The 20,017-nt window shown below is 36.7% G+C and overlaps 1 protein-coding gene across 7 annotated transcripts in view; it reads left to right on the top strand.

The window, feature by feature from the left end:
• The window catches only part of LOC120779452, a 112,186-nt gene that overhangs the window by 72,931 nt on the left and 19,238 nt on the right, over nt 1-20,017 (top strand). The window lies entirely within an intron of this gene.

Here is a 20,017-nt window from a genome sequence, read left to right as displayed (position 1 = left end):
GCTTATACATATGTACATAATAATATAACATAAACAAAACATAACCTACAAAATAATTCCAAAATTCAAACATGTTTATCGGAAAGACAAAAAACAACATTATTAACAAATAAGGATCAAGTAGATACTACATTAATGGATCATGAGAATGTTCATTTCTTTTTTTTCGTATAACATGTTCACAGCCACCGAATTGTGTGACAATACGCACGGTACATTTGTTTTTAATTCGTTCAGAACAAGTCCAGTTAAATGTTCTCTTATTTTTTCGTTCCAAATACATAGAAGAAGTAGCCGTCGACGTTTAACATGTAGATATTTTCCTTTATTGGACTTCACCACAGTTATATTTTCCATCATTTCACAAAAATATTTCGCACGTTTTTAATAAAGAAATTGCAGTAACACATTGCTTAGTCAGTACATATATGTATGTATATGTAGGTACATAGTAAACTAAATCATTATGGTAGTACAAAAAGTAAATGAAGAACAACAAACAAAGCAATAACAATAACAAATACAATCATGGTAGTACAAAAAAGTAAATGAACAAAAACAAACAAAGAAATAACAATAACAAATACATTCATGCAATTGTAAAAAAATACTTACTAGGCAATAAAACATATGATTACAGAATTTTGCCATTCAGAATTTTGCAATTTAGAATTTCGTTATCCAGAATTTTGAATTCCAGAATATTGATTTATTATGAACACGGGTAAAACGCTTTCACTTTCCTTGTTTATTACACAGGTCCACAAAAAATAGTTCAGGGTTTCCTTTCACCAAACCTGGTGTAGTGTAAGAATAAAAAAACAGACCGATCTAAACGGGGTTAGATCTCCGAAATAACACTCTTTGGCCGAACAAAATCCGGATCAATTCCGGTAACGTAGAGCCGCTTGTTTTGGAAATCGGTACAGTTTAAGTTTTTGGGATCGCTAAGTTCGAATCCGAATTCCATTGTGTCCATGGTGGTGGATTTCGAGTGGCAAACACAATTAATATCATCGGCCTCAACACTCGCGCCGTTAGTTCTGCTTTCTCCAGGCTGGACAAGGAAGCAAAAGAAATGGGTCTGGCAGTGAACGAGGGCAAGACGAAATATCTCCTGTCATCAAACAAATAGTCGTCGCACTCGCGACTTGGCACTCACGTCACTGTTGACAGTCATAACTTTGAAGTTGCAGATTATTTCGTCTATCTTGGAACCAGCGTAAACACCACCAACAATGCCAGCCTGGAAATCCAACGCAGAATAACTCTTGCCAACAGATGCTACTTCGGACTGAGTAGGCAATTGAGAAGCAAAGTCCTCTCTCGACAAACAAAAACCATACTCTATAAGTCACTCATAATTCCCGTCCTGCTATATGGTGCAGAGGCGTGGACGATGTCAACAACGGATGAGTCGACGTTGCGAGTTTTCGAGAGGAAAGTTCTGCGAAAGATTTATGGTCCTTTGCGCGTTAGCCACGGCGAATATCGCATTAGATGGAATGATGAGCTGTACGAGATATACGACGACATCGGCATAGTTCAGCGAATTAAAAAAGAGCGGCTACGCTGGCTAGGTCATGTTGTCCGAATGGACGAAAACACTCCAGCTCTGAAAGTATTCGACGCAGTACCCGCCGGGGGAAGCAGAGGAAGACCTCCACTCCGTTGGAAGGACCAGGTGGAGAAAAACCTGCGCCAATTAAAAAGAAGAAGAAGAACACAACTTTTTACACATTTTTAAGTATTGACGAATTTCCTTGAAACTACTCGGGGTTTTTTGGGGTTTCTGATTACGAATTGGATATAAGATATTCTAAATTAATATCCAATATATGATCAAGACGTCTTTTATATTGCAAGTACCTACATTCAGCTATACCCTGGACGTAGCAGGCTTCTGATCAAGTAATTTTATAAATACATATACTATATATAACTCATATACTGACAGACATATACATAAGATTTCTTAGAAAAACGAAAATCCGTATACATATTATATGTAGTATATCTTATCTATAATATTATCATGCCACATACTAAAAAAAATTTCCCTGGGTTTCTTTGAGATACCTCACATATAATTTCCATTATACAAGATGGATTCCGAAGTAAACAGGACTTAAAATAACAGAACAAATGGTTTTTTCGGCAAAATCAATTTATTTTATTCAAAATAGTCTCCTTCTGCTTCAATACAGCTTTTTGCACAGTCCAAAAGCATGTCGAACGAGTGTTTTAGCTCGTTGGCCGGTATGGCCGCTAGTATGCCGGTGCAAGCCTTTTGAATGGCCTCTACGTCTGCATATCGCTTTCCTTTCATGGGCAAATGCATTTTTCCGAAAAGGAAGAAGTCGCACGGTGCCATATCAGGTGAATACAGGGAGTGGTTAATGGTTAAAATGTGATTTTTGTCAAATAATCGGTCACAATGATGTCCTTCGAATGTTGGATTCTGAGTAAATTTTAGTCGTTAGTCAATTTGTGCGGAACAAACCGTGCACACACCTTTCGTAAGCCCAAATGTTTGGTCAAGATGCGATAAATTGATATTTTCGAGATGTTCAATTCCATTTCCATGAATTTCAATGATGATTTCGGCTGATTTTTGATGAATTCTCGCACAGTTTCGATGGAATTTTCGGTGATCACAGATTTTGATTGGCTCACATGTTGATCGTCATTTATGTCCTCACGACCACTTTGAAAACGTTGAAACCACTCGTGCACTCTGCTACGGGATAGGCAATCATCGTTATAAACTTGCTTCATCAATTGAAACGTTTCGGTAAAAGTTTTACCAATTTCAAAACAAAATTTAATGTTGGCTCTTTGTTCGAAGCTCATTTTCGCACCGATAACACAAACATACTGATACTTAAAACGCAATAACTTCACTTCCAATCAATAAAATGTCATGAAATTCTCCGTGGACAATCCATAAAGATACCAGATTTTAATGTACCAATCGAGATATAGATGGTACCACCAGGGGGTGCTGTTTTCAAAAAGTCCTTTTTATTTTGGAAACCACCTTGTATATGGAGATAACTCACATACTGACCGATATATGTGGTATAAAGTCGCCTGGAAGTTCGAAAATCTTTATATTAGGTATATGGGGGCTCAGGGAAATATTAACCCGATTCAACCCATTTTTAATATACAGACAAACCATTATATGAGGAGGATAATCCTTTAATTTAAGTTGAATATATCACACATTGACCGACATTTTCGATCAAAAGTCAACTATAGGTACCGGGGTCTAAATATTCGGTACCTAGGGGCTTGAACAGTTTTTATTGGATTTAAATCAATTTTTGGTCATAAGGTGGCACACACTAAAGACATTATTCGTGCAAAGTTTTATCCCGTTATATTAATATTGTGCTATATGGGAAATAGGCGTGGTTGTTGCCCGAATTCGTCCATTTTCACAAAGTGATATAAGGATGAAAGAAGAATGTCACGTACCAAATACGTACGTACGAAATAGGCTGGCCAAGTCCCGAGATAGAGGTTTTCACCAAAAAGTGCTACGCCCATCGTTCAGACCAGCTCCCATAAGATTCCCTCATACCATCTCGGTGGTAAAATTTAATGGCTGGCGTATTTAGTTATTGATTTATCGCGCTTTTAGTAGTTTTAACCAATACCCTTATAAGCGAGGTTATCCTCCGATTTAATCCATTTTCGCACTGTCGGTAGAAGTTTTCATAAGATTTTTACACAGAAAGAATTTGATTGTTGTAGGTTAAGTGGTTGATATATAATACTAGAGGACCCGTCCACGCTTCACTGTGGCTGATATACCATCTACATGATTTCTATTAGTTGGATTATAACTATTTGTTAATGAGATATAGCATTTTCGTAAAACTACTTGTGTTAGTTTACAAAAAATGGATCATAAAGCATTTCGTGTGTTAATAAAGCACTGCTTTTTTTGGGGAAAATACTGTTGATTTTGGGCTTAAGGTAATCCACCGATGAAAAGATATTTGCTAAGCTTAAAGTGGCGAAAGCACTGTGCAAAGTGGGTGCCTCGCAAGTTCGTAATCCAACCAAAACAACGAATAACTGATTCTGAGAAGTATTTGAGTGCTCTTTAATCGTAATAAAACCGAAATTTTTCGTCAGTGATAGAAACATAGCTCCATCATTTCCCACTGGAGCCCAATCGACAGTCATTCTAGTGGACTCCTCAGGCGTGGAAACGAAAAAGGCGGCTGAAAAAGTTATGACATCAGTCTTTTGGGATGCACGTGGTATATTACATACTCAACGACTGATTACTGAGCCAGTTATACTCCATTTCACTGCGTAGTTGGTTGCAGTTCTTTTCTTCTATTCCAAATATTTAGCAATTGTATTATTTTTAAGAAGATTCTGTTTAAAATTGTACACATAGATTCAAATAATTCCTACAAACATGAATTTTGAAAAAATGCTTATGATTTAAAATATAATTTTTGTATTTATGAGTTGTATTAAATTTTGCCATAAAGAGATAGAAGGTATCCTATGTATTCTAGTTATAAATGGTGTAATTAACAACAACTTTCTTTTATATGTATAGATGTGAGGTTTTTTTATTGTTCTTATTATTGTTTTTGTTATTGTCTTTTCTTTTTGAAGAAATGAAATATTCAACTTTTGAAAAAATGCTTATTATTTCAAACATAATTTTTGTATTTATGAGTTGTATTAAATTTTCACATAAAGAGATAAAAGGTATCCTATGTCCTTACCCTGGTACTAAGCTACCTCCCATCCAACTTTCAGCCAAATCGGCTTAGCCGTTCTTCAGTTATAAATGGTGTAACTAACAACAACTTTCTTTCATATATATAGATGTAAGTTTTTTTATTCTTTTTATTATTGTTTTTGTTATTGTTTTTGTTTTTTGCTCAACGTTTAGACCTACCCTGGACTACGACAAACATTTTAAAACCAAAATCAGCTCAATCGGTCGTTCTCGAGTTTTAATCAGACTAACGAACAACAATTCATTTTTATTTATATAGATAGATAGAAAGATATTAAACTTGTTACAGAGCGGGGCCAAGCCCACCTTTTCAAGAAATTTTGCTCACAGGTGCCCCTTGCAGCTGGAATCCTCTGTAGCATAATTACAGCTTTATATCTTAATTTATTGCTTAGTTATGGCACTTTATATGTTTTCAGTTAATTGCGATTTGTGGGCGTGGCAGTGGTCCGATTATGCCCATCTACGAACTTTTATTTTTACTAAGGAACCCACATACCAAATTTCATCTCAATTTTACTCAAACTGCAGCTTGCACGGATGGACTTTTCTCGTTATTCTGTTCATTTATATATATGTACATATATGTATGTATATACTATCCCTATATAATATAACCCTATATCTATCTCGCTTAGTTTTAGATGATACGTACAACCGTTAGGTGAACAAAACTATACTTTGTAGGAAATGGTTGCAAGAGTATAATTATATGCCTTGACTCAGTTATAACGACTTCTTTTAGATCATTTCTTAGTGCTTTTCTCTTCTCGTTTCCCCTTTTCAATCTCTTAAATCCTACTGCATTCTTTCGCCCTGCTCTTCCCTAGTCACCCATTTTCAGGAAAATATTCAAATGTGAATAAAGGTAATGTAATTCATTACGCATTCCAATGCTTGAAAACTTTTTACCTTTTGGTAAACAATACTTGTTTAATTAGCTTCTTCATCAAAAACTTCTCCATGCTATTTTCTCCACCGTAGTCTTTCTTTCTTGAAATTCAGTGTCTGTGGCCCATTCAAAATGCTTTCTTTTACTTTCGCTTCTGACAATTTGGAAATTTTTTCGAAGAGGTACTTAAAAGATTTGCGTTCCGTATTTCTTATTGCTTCATTCAATTGTTTTACAAGACCCAATTTTATATGGAGTAGTGAAAAAATTGATATACATTCTGGCATTCGGCTCTTTTTTATGACATTTTTAGAACCTGGAGCTAAAGTTTTCATAAGCCTCCAATCTTTTTGCACATAATGCTTGCCGTGGGCTTGACTACCCCACTCACATAATTGTCGTTATCTTTAATTCACCACACAAGTGCCATCTGTGTTTATCATATTTAACACTAGAACTACCACACCAGTCATATATTTTCTCCTTCATGTTACATTTTTTTTCTCACAACAATGTCTGACTTTTCCAGCGATAACTTAAGAAATAGTATTATAAATAGCAATTTTTCTCTTATTCAACGAATACAAAATAATTTCGAATCATGAGTACTTATACCAGCACCAGTCAAAATGACTGCTTGCAGTTGATACATATGTAAAATCATGCTGCGATTTGCTTACCGATCACGAATCAACAAGATTACTCGTTTTGTATAACTACAGAGTGTTTCTTAGAACTTTTTAGAATTTCTTAAAATTTTGTGTCATTCAGTATGATGATGATAATTATCAGGAAAAATCTTGATCGGTCGTAATTCTAATGCAAAACCTAATGCATTCGTGCCAACATTTTCGAAAATATATTTAGTCGTTCATTTAAATCTGGAGACGTTGAATGTGTTATGATATAGAATAGTTATATAATTTATAATAAACGGCATTTTTTCATGTAGTATAAGGTGAGGAAAATTATTACAAATATAATCTTTATGTAAGCATTATTTGATATTTTAATTTCATAAGCCCTAAAAATGACAAAACTTTTAAAAATATCTGAAATTTTGGAAAATCTGAACGATATAGCAATGGAATTCTCTGATATTGAAGATGATGAACTCTATGACAGTTATCAAGAAATTGAAAATGAAGTATGCGGTACCCAAGAAGAAATTTTTGTGAGTGAAAATTGTGACAATGAGGTTTTGGACGAAGAAAATATTCAGGACTCCTCAGAAAGTGACAGTGAATTTGAAAATATTTTGAATTCTCGTAAAATAAGATGTATTCAAGTGCGTTCTAGTTCTGAAGATGAAAATAAAAGTACATGAAGAATTAGAAGCATCTCGAGTCTTGGGTAAAAAATGGAACCTAACAGCAACAAAATTGAAAGCTTTCTTTGGAGTTTTATATGGACGGGGAGCATACGAAGCAAAAAATTTAAAAGTTTCATAGCTATGGAACGAAAAATGGGGACCAAACTTCTTTGCAAACACCATGAGTAGAAATGATTTTACGGAAATATTGAGATTTATTCGCTTTGATAAAAAAAGTGAGAGAAGTCAACGTCTTCAAAGCGATAAATTTGCTTTAGTATCAGAAGTATGGGATAGATTCATCAAAAATAGTATGCAATGCTACAAACCATGACAAAATATTACAATAGATGAACAACTCTTGTCAACAAAAGCCAGATGCAGATTCACCCAATATTTGCCGAATAACACGACAAGTTTGGGATAAAATTTTGGCTAGCATCTGATGTTCAAACTAAGTATATTGTGAATGGGTTTCCTTATTTATGAAAAGATGAGACACGAGTAAGATCACAGCCTCTGAGTGAATCTGTTGTGCTACAACTTATCGAACCATTCACTATGAAGGGAAGAAATACCGACAACTTTTTCACAAGCTTACCGCTGGCATCTAAATTGCTGGCCAAAAAAACAACATTGGGTGGCACTATACGCGGAAGCAAAAGGGAAATGCCTAAAATTTTTAAAACAAAGATGGATACTATGGTTCGACTTTCTTCATTACTGTATAAATCAAGTGGATGCGTTCTTACAATCTGTAAAAGTAAACCGAAGAAAAAGTTTGCATATTGAGTTCGAATCATAAATCCGTCAAAGTTCATAAAAGTAACAAGCTATTACCTGGAACAGTTGAGTTTTATAATAAAACTAAGTTTGGCGTAGATATTACAGACCAAATGGCAAAGAAATATAGTGTAAAATCAGGATCAAGAAGATGGCCACTCCAAGTATTTTTTAATATTTTAGACTTTGCGGGCATAAATGCCTGGATCTTATTTAGAGAAACAACAGGTGAAAAGATTTCCAAAAAAGATTTTCTTTTTCAATTAGCAGATGAACTTGCCATTGAAAATACCGAGAAAAATGTTAAACCTGGAATGGAATCACGAAAAACTATTGTACCTACAACTTTGTTCACGCAAATGGTGTCAAATTGGGTACTGTAATAATAATAAAACTAGCACCATTTGTAATATCTGTAAAAATTTTGTATGCGGAAAATGCACTCAAAAGAAAATCTATGTTTGTAGGAAATGTGACAAATTATAAATATACCAAATAATTTACCTTTTACTATAAAATTAACTTAAATTTAATATGAGAATTTATTTTAATTTTTTTAAACCAAATCATATTTTCTTTATTATACTTATTATTCTTATTATTGTTTAAGTGATGAAATTTAAGAATATTTATTTAGGGATCATGGCCCCACGTACTACACAGCACAAAATTCCTTTTGTAAGCAACCAATCTTGTAACAAATAAATAAACTATTATATAAGCTTTACTATTACGTATTTTTTAAAGACCAGTAATTTTGACTGGTTTTGGTAGAAATAGCTTCGACAAAGGTGTGGTAGTTCTAGTGTTAAGTTTTTCGTGTAAGAATTCGAGGTTTCAGTATTCCTCTTTTCTACTATTGATTGAGCAACTAGTAAAGAAGCATATTGGTTGCCATTGTGTAGCAAGACTGCTTTTAAACATCATGTTGAAGAATCAACAAATATGTGGCAGTCTTTAGCTTCATATGAAATATCCTAATCGTTTATTAATCCATCAATATCGCAGTATCCGTAGTAAGCTAAATTGTTGATATCTATGAAATATTTTCTGAACCACCAGGATTTATTATTATTACTAGTCTCATAACCTGAGTATTTTGATATTTAATCATTCACATCTATTTCCTTAGTGTCAACAGGAACTTGAACCTCGTCAGTAGAAATAATACTCACTGATTCGTCAGAAGCGTAAAAGAAGGAATATTATGTGTTTGAGTTGTGCCCAAAAGTACTCGTTAAACAGAAATGATTGCTATTGTTGCTCAATGATTTTTTTTTGGTTTACCCCAGATAATTGGAGAAGCAAACGTTCGTTTTTTATGTCCAATCCTTGAGCATCTATACTGAAAAATTCCGTGTATCTTGATTTAAGTATAATTGTTTTTTCGTTATTTCTGAACAACATATTTTCCACAAATGAAACAGAAATTATCTATTTCCTTATTGCAAACTGGGGTTCCTACTCCCTGGATCATACTTCCTTTCATGTGTCTGTCATGGCGTCGTGAAGGTGGTCTACTATATAATCTATATAATAGACACTACGTTATGTGCACAATGTGCACTGCACATATGTTATACATTACACGGAACGTGTCAATGCTAATTGACATTAATTATAATTTATAAAGAACTTGCCGCGTAACTTTATAGGTTCACGAATAGTAAAGCCCACAGCGACTCTCCATGAGGATCCATTGACTTCGCCGGTTTACGGAATAACTCCTTTGCTCACTGATTCGTAATAATCGACCCCCAAAAGCCCCCGAGTAACAAGTTTCAATCGCATCCGACCAATTTTTAATTTTTCTTTCGCCATATTGGTTCCGCCAATCCGAATTTTTAGAATCTAAGTTCAAGTCAATGACCCCAAAAACGGTTCAGTAACAAGTTTGAGGCAAATTTAAAACTCAAAATCCGCCATAATTTTTGAGGTTAGAAAAAAATCATGACGGTATTTGACAAAACGGAATTCGGATTCGAGATGAGCCACCCTAAAAACATATAATACACCAGGTTTGGGTAAAGGAACCTCCCAACGATTTTTTGTGGACCTGTGTTATGAGTGTTTTGGCCTCAGTTGTTCGAAAACTCATAGTACGAGTATCCATTGTTTTAACAGAGATAAAGAGATGTCTAACTCATCTCCTATTGGAAGTGAGAGAGCAATTGCTAAACGTCAAAAGCTCCTGAACTTTGACAGCTGACAGCTGTTTTGACGTTTAACAATTGGAAACGTGGGATGGCCAGATTGAAATCTTAACCAAAAAATTTGTTGCCTCGCTCTAGACCCTTACATAAAATGTGAAACAACCATAATTAAAGAAAACACGAAATATAAATGTATTTGATGAAATGTTTTGTCTTGTGATGCATCATAGTATTAATTTTCAATGGAAAATTATTAAAAACTTTTTCTAGTTGAGAGCTTAATGCCATTATTAATTGTTGGATATTTAAAAGTCAGTTGTTTTAGTATAGCATAACATACTTAAATCATTTCTCCATATATTAAATGACCACTATATAGTAATTTTCAATTGTAACAAATTTTGGGTGCTTTAATTTAAATGCCCAAAAATTATTATTTTGTTCGATCTGGCTAAAATGGAAAATGTTATAAAAAACGCTAATCTTGAGGCACTCTCACACGGGAATACGCTGGACATCCCTTTATCTTCTTTTTTTTATTTTGCTGCACTACATGAAATCGGTTGTTTTTTCATTTACCATGTTGTACTGGGAAAAGGTTAGCCTATGGTAGTTGTGTTGTGGCGTTGTTTCTCTCTCCACTCGCTTTCTGCGCGCATAGAAAAGTTTGATTTTGCTGAATTTTTATCGGTTGCAGCTGAATCCACTTATAAAACAAAATTATTGAAGTTAATGAATAAACGGTAGCAATGCACCCAAAAAGAAAATTAAAACAAATATTTAGATTATATTTTTAAAGACACTGATCCAGTTTCCAAAACCATACATGGTTGTAAGGACTTTTACGGAAACTGGCTAATATTATATTAATTGGCGTAGACACTGCTTACGCGATTATAGCCGAGTTAACTTCGATATTCCAAGCGTAGCCAGGTCCTTCTCCACCTGGTCCTTCCAACGGAGTGGAAGTCTTCCTCTTCCTCTGCTTAACCCGGCCGGTACTGTGCCGAATACTTTCAGAGCTGGAGTGTTTTCGTCCAGACGGACAACATGACCTAGCCAGCGTGGCCGCTGTCTTTTAATTCGCTGAACTATGTCAATGTCGTCGTATATCTCGTACATCTAATCGTTCCATCGAATGCGATATTCGCCGTGGTCAACGCGCAAAGGACCATTAATCTTTCGCAGAACTTTTCTCTCGAAAACTCGCAACGTCGACTCATCCGTTGTTGACATCGTCCAAGCCTCTGCACCATATAGCAGGACGGGAATTATGAGTGACTTATGGAGTTTGGTTTTTGTTTGTCGAGAGAGGACTTTGCTTCTCAATCGCCTACTCAGTCCGAAGTAGCACCTGTTGGCAAGATTTATCCTGCGTTGGATTTCTAGGCTGACATTGTTGGTGGTGTTTACGCTGGTTCCAAGATAGACGAAATTATTTACAACTTCAAAGTTATGACTGTCAACAGTGACGTGAGTGCCAAGTCGCGAGTGTGATGACTGTTTGTTTGAGATATTTCGTCTTGCCCTCGTTCACTGCCAGATCCATTTCTTTTGCTTCCTTGTCCAGTCACGATAGGAAATCACCTTGTCTGAAACCTCGTTTGGTACCGAACGGCTCGGAGAGGTCCTTCCCGATTCTGACGGAGCTTTTCGTGTTACTCAACGTCAGTTTACACAGCCGTATTCGTTTTGCGGGGATACGAAATTCAGACATCGCGGCTTAAAGGCAGCTCCTTTTCGTGCTGTCGAAAGTAGCTTTGAAATTGACGAAGAGGTGGTGTGTGTCGATTTTTCTTTCACGCGTCTTTTCCAAGATTTGGCGCATGGCGAATATTTGGTCGGTTGTTGATTTTTCAGGTCTAAAGCCACACTGATAAGGTCCAATCAGTTTGTTGACGGTGGACTTTAATCTTTCACACAATACGCTCGATAGAGCCTTATAAGCGATGTTGAGGAGGCTAATCCCACGGTAGTTGGCGCAGATTGTGGGGTCTCTTTTTTTATGGATTGGGCATAGCACACTTAAATTCCAATCGTTGGGTATGCTTTCGTCCGACCATATTTTACAAAGAAGCTGATGCATGCTCCTTATCAGTTCTTCGCCGCCGTGTTTGAATAGCTCGGCTCAGGCGGGAAATTGCTATTCGAACTTCTTCATGGTCGGGTAATGGAACGTCTGCTCCATCGTCATCGATTGGGGAATCGGGTTCGCCTTCTCCTGGTGTTGTGCGTTCACTGCCATTCAGCAGGCTGGAGAAGTGTTCCCTCCATAATCTAAGTATGCTCTGGACATCGGTGACTAGATCACCTTTGGGGGTTCTACAAGAACCCTACAGATAGTTTTATACTACTATATAGCTACTGAAGATTTTGTTATTGAAAATATGGATTTAAGTAAACTTTTTCTGAAAATATGAGATAGCGTTTAAGTTACGTAGAATGTTTTTTAGCCTTAGTTATGTTATCTATACAATATGGTGCTAAGATTTCTATTATTTTGATAACACATTGCAATATTTCCATGGAAAAGTTTAAAATTCAATTTTCAAATGACAGTTTCTTACTTAGTTTAAACTTCAGAAGTTGAGATATCTTACAAAAATATGAGTATTTACTAACTACAAAACTATCGTATATAGGAGCGCAGGTTTAAAATTTATAAAAAATAATTGCAGCTAAATTGAGAAATATCGACTTAGACAAAAAACAATGTAATTCAAATAGATAATTATACACATGTTGTGCAATTTTCTGCGACCAACAAAATGATATTTTATAATATATTAAATTTTTACGTCTGTCAATTTTCTGCATTTATTTGCATCTTTCATATTAATTTCTCATGCTCTTGTACTCCTCATTAACGAGCACAAAAATATTTTTCATTGGCTAATTTTTATTCTTATTCACCTTTTTTAAAAGATTTATATATTATGCATATTCTTATACACCTTTTTTAAATGATTTATAAATTATACATATTTACATATTGTATTACATAATAACATTCACTTCATCGAAGTTATTTGAAACTGATCCACTCTAAGTCTCTCGGTGCAACTCTGATTTTGCGCCATCTACTTGTCAGTTCTGGAAATCTATTACATTATCACAGCTGATTTAAACACTGCATCAAGAAAAAAATGTAAACAAATGAATTAAAAGCAATGGATCTGTATTCACCTGAAAATCGACTTCCCAAATAAAAAAATGCTTCCATTATTTTCATTATATGGAAAATATTTAAAAGAAGACCGCTTTTATATTTATTTATTAAGCGATGTGAATTCTTGAATGGCAAAAACATCTGTCCAACGGCAGTGAAAACGCTGAAATTAGTGAAGAGATTAAATGTAATCTAATCACTTAAAATTTTTGGTGGGAACATAGTATTGGTCTGTTGAGTAGATTATCTCACTAATATACTGGATTTAGCAAGAATTCGCCCTTAAAAAATTACACTTGAAAATCGCGTCACCGAGGTGATTTGAATCTAATCTACGTGAAGTTTCCCTTTGCGACTTGCCATCTGTTTGTCCGAAGGGAAATGTATCACATTATCACAGTTGATTTGGACATCACAAAGAAGTAAATATTATCAAATAAATAAATTAAAGAATGCATTTGAATTCTTCATGCAATCGACTTCCCAAATCGAAAAATGCGGCCATTTTTTCAATTAAATGGAAAATATTTCAAACAAGACGACTTTTATAGCAAAGTACGACACTACAATGTTTTCTTTTAATAAATATCAAACGATGTACATTTTTTAGTGTCAAAATAATCTGTTTTATAAATTTCCAACGGCAGTCAGGACAATCTAGATTCTTTTTCTTCTTTACTGGTGTGGTTCACCTCGTCCTTCCAACAGAGTGGAGGTCTTCCTCTTCCTCTGCTTCCCCCGGCGGGTACGGCGTCGAATACTTTCAAAGCTGGAATGTTTTCGTCCATTCGGCCGACATGACCTAGTCAGTGTAGCCGCTGTCTTTTAATTCGCTGAACTATGTCGATGTCGTCGTATATCTCATACAGCTCATCGTTCCATCGAAAGCGATATTCGCCGTGGCCAACGCGTAAAGGAAAGATTAGTGAACAGATTAAATGTAATGGACTCATTTCAAATTTTTGCTCGGAACATGGTATTACTGTTTATTTGGAACTGAGCGCAATTGCAATCATTTAAATGAAGAGAAATGCCCAATTACGTAGCAGCGAAGTAAACGAACAAGAACACAAAACATGTTCCCGAACACGAACTGGAGTTACTGAAACAAACATTTTTATACTCTCGCAACAAAGTTGCTAAGGAGAGTATTATAGTTTTGTTCACATAACAGTTGTTTGTAAGTTCTAAAACTAAAAGAGTCAGATAAAGGGTTACGAGTAGAGTTGAAATCCGGATGTCTGTCTGTCCGTGCGTGCAAGCTGTAACATGAGTAAAAATTGAGACATCATGATGAAACTTGGCTCCATAAGAAGGTTAAGTTCGAAGATAAGCAAAATCGGCCCAATGCCACGCCCACAAAATGGCGAAAACCGAAAATCTATAAAGTTTCATAACTAAGCCATAAATAAAGATATTAAAGTGAAATTTGGCACAAAGAATCGCATTAGAGAGGGGCATATTTGGACTTAATTTTTTTGGAAAAGTGGGCCCCGCCCCCTACTAAGTTTTTTGGACATATCTCGGAAACTACTATAGCTATGTCAACCAATCTCTATAGAGCCGTTTCCTTCAGGCATTTTCATATACAGTTCAAAAATGAAAATCGGAATCAAAAATAGAAATCGGATAATAACTACGCCCGCCTCCCATACAAAGGTTGTGTTGAAAATCACTAAAAGTGCGTTAACCGATTAACAAAAAACGTCAGAAACACTAAATTTTACGGAAGAAGGAAGCTGCACCCAGGCTTTTTTTTTAAATTGAATATGGGCGTGGCGTCGCCCACTTATGGACCAAAAACTATATCTCAGGAACTACTAATCTTATTAATTTTACAGCAAAATAAAAAAATATGTAAATGACGGATAATGAAATTTCGATTATCACTTTATCATGCGAGAGAATTAAATGTGACACCCGAACTTAGCCCTTCCTTACTTGTTATAGTATATACATGAACATTAGGACAGTAAAATTACAATACATAGCAATGGACCTTGTTATAGACACAAAAGAAACAAATAACACAATACTGATATGATTTTCAATATTTTCTCACAGCTGAGGTAATCTGATTGAAATATATCGTTTTTCTGATAACAAGTTTTAAACAAAGGGCTTTAACTTTAAAATATTTTTTAATGGATGTATTAATAGATTATTTTATTTAATAGATATTATATTTGAAACTAATGTCGAAAAATGGCCCAGTCATATGGCCGCCAAGATCATGCGATTTAAGGCCTCAGTGCAAGTGAATTGTCTTTGCAATTACCAAACGGGATGTCCATGGAACTTGCTGTGTGATTAGGCTTGAACCATAGTTTCAAGAAGCATGCCAGAAGAAAGTTTGAGTCATGCGAGGACTGCATGGAGGACATACGTTTAGCATGCCGAGATCAATTTTGGATATGTTAAGATTTTAATTCAGAATGATTTTGTGTAAAGTGTTCTATGTCATCGACGAATTGAACAAATGTTTTATTGATGTTTTTGTGAGATACCTTCCCTCCAACGAGGTTCTTTAATTGCAAACATACGGCCCTCGTTGTGTTGGTGTTTGTTGAGAGACATAAAAAGATATCCTACTATTGTCCGGGATGTAGTGTTCTGACCAGTCTTAAACATCTTCATCTGCGTCCTGCTGCTTCCAGAAAACCCCTCCACGGCAAGTCCATGGTTTTTGAGTAACGCCACAAGTTATCTAGATGTTGTCTGTGCACTTTAAGGATGTCTCGTCCATTAATTGGTTTTCTGTGGTTCATTAACAAACATCTTAATTTCGGGACTAGCAAGTCCTCAAACTCTATTTACTTGGAAACCACTCTTGTAGATTTTCTACATATCGATTTTGTGAAGAGTACAGAGACGTATCGTGAACCTTGGTGAGATATTTTACTCCCAACGAGCCTAGATTCTTTAGCATCAATATGTTTATGTCGACTGGGGCGATGGCGATGGATCACTAAATGATGCTATATAAGTTGCTGCTAATCGGGTTCGAGAAGGCATGTCCTACGAATTGAACTTCCACATATCTCCTCGGATTAAACAGGGGGTTTGACTTCAAAGCATATTCCACCGCCAGAGATATTGCAAGGTTTCAAATTATTAGTCATATTAATGAAAATTTTCAAAAGGTTCTCCCCGAGAAGTAACAACCCGAGGCAAAATATAGCCGGGGAAAACGTTAAATCCTGTACAACTCAGAACATCTGAGCTACTGTTTAGCATGCTTTCTTAGACGGCAGCTATCATTATGCTTTCCCAAATATAAACCAAACTAACTTCACGATCTTACTCAACAAATAAATTAATTTAAAATATGTATTTTGGACTAAAGTTCCTTTTCTTTGATTATATCTGATTTTGAAACTAAACATTTGTTACTGTATTAAGAAAAATTTAGCAAACAAGAAACATGGGAAAGCTCTCTAGCCAAAAATATCCATATATTCGCCTAAACTCAATAAACTAATTATAAGGATATTCATTGTCTGACAACTTCTTCTTCTCTTCTTTACTGGGGGAGACACTGCTTACGCGGTTATAGCCGAGTTAACAACAACGCGCCAGTCATTCCTTCTTTTCGCAAAGTGGCGCCAATTGGAAATACTTAGCGGAACCAAATCCTTCTCCACCTGGTCTTTCCAACGGACTGGAGGTCTTCCTCTTGCTCTGCTTCCCTCGGCGGACATTGTGTCAGAGCTCGAATGTTTTCGTCCACACGTACGACATGACCTCCCCAGCGCAGCCGCTGTCTCTTAATTCGCTGAACTATGTCAATGTCTTCGTATATCTCCCACAGCTTATCGTTCCATCGAATCCGATATTCCCCGTGGTCAACACGCAAAGACCATAAATCTTTCGTAGAACCTTTCTCCCGAAAACTCGTAACGTCAACTCATCAGATGTTGTCATCGTCCATGCCTCTGCACCATACAGAAGGACGGGAATAATGAGTGACTTATACAGTTTGGTTTTTGTTCGTCGAGAGAGGACTTTACTTCTTAATTGGCTACTCAGTCCGAAGAAGCACCTGTTGGCAAGATTATACTGCGTTGGATTACGAGGCTGACATTATTGTTGATGTTGATACTGGTTCCCAGATAAACGAAATTATCCCCTACTTCGATGTTATGACTTGCAATAGTAACGTGGGAGCCTAGTTGCGAGTGCGACGACTGTTTGTTTGAAGACAGGAGATATTTCATCTTGCCCTCATTCACTACCAGACCCATTTGTTTTGCTTCTTTATCTAGTCAGGAAAAATCAGAACTAACGGCGGGGTTGCTGAGGCCAATGACATCAATATCATTGGCATACGCCAGCAGTTGTACGCTCTGATAGAAGATAGTACTTTGCCTATTTAGTTCTGCAGCTCGAATTATTTTCTCCAGCAGCAGATGGAAGAAGTCGCACGATAGGGTGTCGTCTTGTCTGAAGCCTCGCTCGGTATCGAATGGTTCGGAAAGGTCATACCCGATCCTGACGGAGCTTTTAGTGATGCTCAACGTGAGTTTACACAACCGTATTCGTTTTTCGGGGATACCAAATTCAGACTTCGCGGAATTAAGACAGCTCCTTTTTGTGCTGTCAACAGCAGCTTTAAAATCGACGACGAGATGGTGTATGTCGATCCTCTTTTCACGGGTCTTTTCCAAGACATGGCGCGTGGTGAATATCTGGTCGGTCGTTGATTTCCCAGGTCTAAAGCCACACTGATAAGGTCCAATTAGATTTTTGACGGTGGGCTTTAATCTTTCACACAATATGCTCGATAAAACCTTATATGCGATGTTTAGGCAGTTGGCACAGAATGTGTGGTCTCCCTTTTTGTGGATTAGGCAGAGCACACTTAAATTCCAATCGTTGGGCAAGCTTTTTTCCGACCATATTTTATGAAGAAGCTGATGCATGCTCCTTATCAGTTCTTCGCCGCCGTGTTTGAATAGCTCGGCCGGCAATCCATCGACCCCCGCCGCTTTGTTGTTCTTCAGACGGGTAACTGCTATTCGTACTTCTTCATGGTCGGGCAATGGAAGATCTGTTTCACCGTCATCGATTGGGGAATCGGGTTCGCCTTCTCCTTGCATTATGTTTTCACTGCCCTTGAGCTGGATAGAAAAGTTTTCTCTCCATAATTTTAGTATGCTCTGAGCATCGGTTACTCCTTCTCACCTCCTTGGTAGATTGAAAAATTTTTTATGCTGGAGTCTAGTACTACAGATAACCATATTTCGGGCCCCGGCGAAGTCGATCAGCTTCAACCCATTTGGGGATGTTTTCTCGTGAAGGCTTAATTTACCGACTGTTGTACCAAACGAGGTTTCAGACAAGGCGACTTCCTTTCGTGCGACTTCTTCAACCTGCTGCTGGAGAAAATGATTCGAGCTGCAGAACTTAATCGAGCAAGTACAATATTTTATAAGAGTGTACAGCTGCTGACGTATACCGATGATATTAAAATCATCGGCCTCAACACCCGCGCCGTTAGTTCTGCTTTCTCCAGACTGGACAAGGAAGCAAAGCAAATGGGTCTGGCAGTGAACGAGGACAAGACAAAATATCCCTGTCATCAAACAAACAGTCGTCGCATAAGGAACATCCGATAAATAAAACTACCTTTTTTATTACATATACATAAGTACATATATTAAGACACATTCGTATGTTGGAGGCTTTCTACTGTGTGGAACAAAGTTCGAATGACTTTTAACTCACCTAAATAAAATTCTGAAATATTTTAGTTTGTATATACGTTAACGATGCACCGTGTTTTTTGACATCTTCTTAATAGTTTCAGTAAACGTCATCGAATTTTGAAATCACGGCGAGTAAAAAATTTGCTGAACATGTATTTATCCAATAATTTTTGTTCATATGCATTCTTAATTCCGTTTAATGACATTTATCAGTTTCGTTTTTGTTTTATTGCTTATGGTTTGTGTCTTGGCTCTCACGTCGCTGTTAACAGTCATAACTTTGAAGTTGTATGTAGATAGATTCGTATATTTGCGAATGTCAGCCTGGAGATCCATCGCAGGATAACTCTTGCCAACAGTTGCTACTCCTCGGACTACGTAGGCAATTGAGAAGTTAAATTCTCTCTCGACGAACAAAAACCAAACTCTATAAGTCATATGGTGCAGAGGCTTGGACGATGACAACAACTGATAAGTTGACGTTGCGAGTTTTCGAGAGAAAAGTTCTGCGAAAGATTTGCGGTCCTTTGCGCGTTGACAGTGGAGAATATCACATTTAATGGAACGATGAGCTGTATGAGATATATGACGACATTGACATAGTTCAGCGAATTAAAAGACAGCGGCTTCGCTGGCTAGGTCATGTTGTTCAAATGGACGAAAACACTCCAGCTCTGAATGTATTCGACACCGTATGCGCCGGGGGAAGCAGAGGAGGAGGAAGACTTCCACTCCGTTGGAAGGACCAGGTGGAGAAGGACCTGGCTACGCTTGGAATATCCAATTGGCGCCACGTAGAAAAGAAGAAACGACTGGCGCGCTGTTGTTAACTCGGCTACAATCGCGTAAGCGGTGTCTACGCCAATTAAGAAGAAGAAGAAGTTGTGCCAAAGATACCTTCCTTGGCCACCCTAGCGTTAAAGTCGACAAGCACGATTATGACATCGTGGCGGGAGCAGCACTCATAGGTGCGTTCGAAGAATGTGGTTTCATACCAAAAATAGAGGAAATGGCAAGACGTGACGTAATTTTCAATATGTTGATGCTAATAGTTTACATATACTTGTAAACCATATATTTCCATACGCTAAGGGCGAAATGCCACTGAATTGGATCAAGAAAATAGAAAATAATTAACACTTATTTAAAAAAGCAGCAAAGAATAGGATAGCTAAGTGACTAACATAACCACCAGTTTTTAATCCTATGAGAAGTTATGCATT

Source organism: Bactrocera tryoni, unplaced genomic scaffold, assembly GCF_016617805.1.
Source record: "Bactrocera tryoni isolate S06 unplaced genomic scaffold, CSIRO_BtryS06_freeze2 scaffold_11, whole genome shotgun sequence".
NCBI classification, from domain to species: Eukaryota; Metazoa; Arthropoda; class Insecta; order Diptera; family Tephritidae; genus Bactrocera; species Bactrocera tryoni.
This window is presented reverse-complemented; position numbering and strand designations above follow the sequence as displayed.